Consider the following 6,067-nt stretch of genomic DNA (forward strand, 5'->3'; position numbering starts at 1 on the left):
GGTGAGGCAGGATGACAGCCCCAGCCAGCCAGCCACACGCCGAAACACTACGGCTTCCACAGGAGGGGGGATCTGCACAGAGGGGGTGCCACACACACACACTCCCATCACCTATTAAACCCACTCATCCGGAGCTGTTTAAGGCGTGGACAGAGGATTTCCACGTCAAATGTCGAAAAAGACCAAATTTAATTTGTAAGAGCTTAAGACTGTCGATATTTTCAGCGCGTCTCCCTCTGTCCTAGTTGGTACGGTCCATTTCCGAAGCCACCGCTTTGCATGGGTGGCAATCATGACACATTGTATAAATATGTTACACCTCTGTGATACACACAGATCAGCCGTACCGGCTATTTATGAGTCCCAAACCTGCTGGGAAAACAGCCGGTCTGATAAACTGATGCAAATGATGAAAAAAAATATGGGCAAGAAGAATTAAATGGACATATGAGTCTGTTGAGACATTTATAGGATATGGCATAATAAGCTACTAATTATTAACCCCTTTCATGCATACTGGTCACTACAGTGGACAGTTATTCTACAGCTGTTCTCTTGTATATTCATGGATATTTTTTTTTGATTTTTTTTTAAATATTTTATTTTGGTTTTCAAATTTTTATTTTACAAATGAAGAAAGAGAATAATGGAACAAACAAATGTGACAATTACTACCCCCCTCCCTCCCTTGCTCACTCGAAAAAAAAAAAAAAGAAAAAAAAAGGCTCCTGCTCTTACTTTTTGTTCCAAAGGACACATGGCATGACACAATAAGACCAGTTAAATTACAATTGCACCTATATGGTCTAAGTAAGGTTGCCAAATTCTGACAAAAGTTTTATATGACTTTCTTAGGCTATATGTTATTTTTTCTAAAGGGACACAACTGTTCATCTCTGTGTACCATTTGGTTAAAGGAATGGTGAGAATCAGACTTCTATGTAACAGCAATAATTTTTCTAGCCACTGCTAAGGCTATTTCGAGGAATTTTGTTTGATATGTGTTTAGTGGTTCATTAATCTTCATAAATTTCCAGTTAGACAAATTTCAGGATCCAGGGGTATTGGACTCTTGGTGACATTAAACAAAATATCACACAAGCCCAGCCAAAAATCTCTGACTTTCATACATGACCAAGTACAATGTAAGAATGGATTTTGTTGTTTTACTTGCATATCAACCAACACAGTGGATACTTATGCACCATCCCATCATACACTGCTTACTGTAACATTCCTGTTGTTGATAAACCTGATCTGTAGCAACATATTTGACTGTAAATCAATTGCTAATTGTTATTAGACTGTAATTAACAGTTGGGTTTTTTTTTTAAGTTGTTGTGTTTTGTTGTTTTTTGCATATTATTTGAGTGAGTAATAACTACTGTTATAGTATGTTAAAATGTGAGAAACATGAGATTAGCAACATTAAAAAAAACATTTATTTCATAGTTTTCACACAGTATGACAGTAAATGCATGTTTCTTTGCTTCAAAAATTAAACGCATGGTGTCCAGCTGAGTGGAAATTTTTGTAACTCCATGAAAAATAGGTTCATAAAAAAAAAAAAAAAAAAAAAAAATCACATTGTTTTTTTATGCCTAAAGAGGAATAAAAACACTCAGGAAAAAAATCTTGATTAAGGTTTGAATAATTCATGCATGAAAGGGTTAATAATAACACCAGCAACGTAAATAATAGAAGTGAAATCTATTATTGCTTATTGCTTTATATTATTTATAATGCGTGTTTTACATTACATAATACACAATACTCACTCCTTTTCTGTAAGTATATTAGGGCTGTTATCCACTTCTGGTGATATATACATTTTAAGTAAGTAATTAAGTAAGTAAGTAAGTAAGTAAAGCTTTATTTATATAGCACTTTTTAAAACAACATGTTACAAAGTGCTTGACATAAAGGGGAGATAGATCAATCAAATCAAACTGAATCAAATCAAATCAAATCAAATGTTAAGCCAATTTACAGAAACCCAACAGAATCCTCAGGAGCAAACACTTATGACTGGTGACAGTGGCGAGGAAAAACTTCCCTTTAACAGGCAGAAACCTCGAGCAGACCCAGATTCCTGAAGGATGGCCGTCTGCCTTGACCAGTTGGGGTTAGAGTGAGAAAGTAAAGGAGGAGAAAAAGAGAGAGCGATAGAGATAGAGAGAGACTGGGGGAGAAGGGGGAGGTAGGGGGAGACACATGCACAGATAACTGAACCAGAACATGTATAGAACAGTATAATAAACACTATCGTAACTATATGGATAAGTGAGTGATGACAATAAAGGTGGAGAGAGGCAGGACCACAGCAGCAGGTCCAGAGATGATCTTAGGAAAACCTGTGAAGATCCAGGGAAAACCGGTGATGATCCTGGGAAAACCTGTGAGGTGATAAAGCGCAGAGACTCCGGGGAAGAAGTCAAGTCGTAACATGAATTCACTGGGGCGTAAACAGAAGAGATTGAATGAAATGCTTGTTTATAAAGTGAGTTTTAAGAGTCCGCTTGAAGGTGTCTATAGAATCTGATGATCTGATGTAATGGGGAAGACTTTATAACCTAAAAGATTTTATAACATAAAAGTAGACAGAGAAACTTTCACCTGGTTAGAAAAGGTAACTAGATAGAAATACTTTCAAATTTTTCTGCATCATGTACAGTAAGTGTTTTTCAGGGCTGAAATAATGGGTTAAATTGCAGGTTTATTTACAGGTGACAACATCTGGGTATTAATTAAAAAAAAAAAAAAAAAAAAGTCAATACTGGTATAAATGAAGGTTAATTTGGATTGAGTTCTGGTCCTAAACAGCACAAATTTTCCAGTTTAACAAGAAGAAAATTAATCCATGGTATAATCTTGTACAATATGTAAATAATCTTGTTTTTCTGCTCATCACTACTTTTAGCACATTTAATGGTTAGAAATATAAACCTGTTAGCCATAATCGCATTTCAGTTAATTTGTCTGTTTCTGCTCTTCAGTTTCGTAGTTCAGCATCTTAGTAGTTTCCACTAAAATCAGTTTTATAACACTAAAAATGAGCCAACTACAACATGATGCGGTCTGTTGGTATAATATCATTAATAAACTGAAGTAGTACACTGAGATTTACTCCATAGGTGTTGATATTTGGTATGAAACAACAAGAAACTTGGCACTTCTCTATTGAAAGTGTCGAGCCTGACTCTGTCTTAAGGTGGGTGCTTTTAAGGTCAGTTTTTATGCTGCATATTCTGTTATAAATGTCCTTTTTCTTGCAGCTGACATGATAATGACACTAATTTACTGATGTGATGAAAAGCACTTTGAACAACGTAATTACATTCCCATTATCACAGGTCCTAAAAGACTGACTATTCGTTCTCAGGGTGTTTTCTGTAACAATGTCTGAAGCTGTATTTGATAAGAATAAAACATCTAAGAGGTGCCAGATTGAATGTTATACTTTTTAGCTTCCATCCTGTTTTCTTATGTACCACTGTGATAAGTGTGTTTTCCGTCCTTGAGGACTGAATAACAAATGCTTGTCTTATCTAACTGTGGGCTGCTTTGTAAACAAGCGTCACACCCACCATGGTATCTTTGTGTATGTCCAAATACAACAGACCTATGATCAGGTGTGATTTTTAACTGAGGTGATATGTTTTGATATATAGTGTTGAGGATGGGTGAGTACTGCTTCCTCACTATTGCATATACAGTATAAATAGGGTATGGATGGGGGGAGGGGCTTGCCAGGATGTCAAAGCCCCTTCCACATGGCAGGAGAGTTCACTGTGTGGTTTAATTATCTGTGGGCTTTAAGTGAACAGAACAAAACTGAACATCTATTAGAGATTTTAGACTGATTTGTTAAACACCACTCTCCACCACCATCCTATCAGGTGCACTGAAGCAGTTCTTGATGAATGTCACCACCTTATTTTAGCTAATTGAATTATTTTATTGGTCGTAATTGTTATATTGAAATCTTGTATTGTTACAGATTGCCCATGTTCTTAGAGTAATACTCTACTTTTATTTTATGCTGTTTCCAGAATCAGCTGTTTCTATCATCACTATTCTCCTGTTTTCTTGGTTTTATTGTAAATGAAATCTACAACTTAATATAGTCAGAGATTAAATCCAGTGTTATGTGTTATGTTATATTAAAGCACCATGTTGTGTTTTAACAACTAATTCACAAAATCTCACTTGTACACAGCACTGGAGAAGCTGCTTTAACTATGTGACTTCACACTAGACTATTTAACTATAGACAATCTAGACAAGACACCATAAGTGACAACAAACAATATGGGCACAGTCAGTATAGTCCGTGAAGACAATACATTCACAAACAACAACTGATAGTATGGAGAGCAGAGCCAAAGCCATACAAGGTCCATTTGTTACATGATTTAAAAAGCCATACATTACTGGATCTACCTTGTCTTTGTTAAAAATTCTGAATCCCTTGGGGGCGGGGGGTGTTCTCAGTCAATCATCATTCCAGTTTTCTGCCTCTTATGACTGGAATTCTTTGCAATGATCCTTAAAACTCACCTCATTCATACCGCTCTCGTCATTGAAAAGATCACTGATAGATACACTTCTGGACCACTGCACCAGTTTTTAGCCTTTCTATGTGTTATATGTTGTTGTGATCAGGTCTGCCTGTCCATCCTGTTTGTTTGTTCGTTTGTTTGTTTGTTTGTTTGTTGCATTTTTTAATCTGTTCTGTCGTTGTACATGCAACCTGTGCTGCTACTCATTCTGTTCGTGTGCTGCCTCTTGGCCAGGTTGTTATTGTAAATGAAAATCAGTTTTCACTTGCTTACCTGGTTAAATAATGTTAAATAAATAAATAAATAATCTTCACAGTCACTCAATAGAACATTGAAGTATCACTTGTGGAAGAGCTTCAAAACACAAACCTATTTTTGACTTAGATTACATCTTGGCTTCATGTGACTTAGTGAGGCTACATAGATAAAGTAGTTCAAGTCAGCACAAAACATTTACTCAGTCAGCTCCTTGAATTCTGACTAACCATAGACGCAGCTCCAGTGGATGGTTCACCTCACTGCACTGCAGGACGGAATGAATCAGACTGTACAACAACTTTGTTGATGAAAGACACTGAATACTTGAGTGGACAACTGCTCTGACAACTGCAAACTTACTATGACTTGACACAAGTATGACTAACTGCTACAGTTTCACAAATAATGAATCACTGTCTTCTTATGTATTTTACCTTTCACCAATGGGCAAATGAAATTCCTCATTGCATCGTAAACATGTATGTCACACACATGTATGTACACATAAAGATACATGCACATATTTGTGGACTTTTGCACAGCATTTGCATATTTTCACATGTACTTTCTGCTCTGGTTTCTTGCAATATGTACATATAAGAGTTTATTCACCTTTTCAGAGTAGCCTACCAACCATAAGTTTTACTCTCCATTTACAGCTTCATTTCTATATATAGTAATTATTCTTTTATCTATTTGTTTACTTCTTTGTATTTTATGCATTGTCTGTTTTATGTTGTTGTACAGTGTCCTTGGGTGTCTTGAAAGGAATAAAATATATTATTATTACTATTATTATTATTATTATTATTATTATTATTATTATTATTATTATTATTTGCTGTCCTATAGTATTTTTCTGTTACTTTAATATGTATATTATATTAACATTTATGTGACTTCAATCCTTAAGAGTAAGTCTTTGTAGGTGTTACAAATTTTATTGCATGGCATTGTGGACAGTTTTTGCATTTCACCCTCCATACCATTACAAAGAAGATCTTGAATCTTTAATCTTGAAATTAATCTCATTTTATCTCATGTCATCTCATTCCATGTAGGCGTTAAATGATGCAACAACAGCATCAGTCATATGTCAAAAAAATGCTTTCTGGTAAAATATTAAATTATAGTTGCAGTATGAATGATGGGGTTCAGTTAGAGTAAAGATGCAACGGGGAAGTAAAAATATAAGTCCTTTCTTTCCATGGTCCAGAATGTTACAGTTGAATTCACACTGTCCACTT

The sequence above is a fragment of the Sphaeramia orbicularis genome, chromosome 4 (assembly GCF_902148855.1).
Source record: "Sphaeramia orbicularis chromosome 4, fSphaOr1.1, whole genome shotgun sequence".
Lineage (NCBI taxonomy): Eukaryota > Metazoa > Chordata > Actinopteri > Kurtiformes > Apogonidae > Sphaeramia > Sphaeramia orbicularis.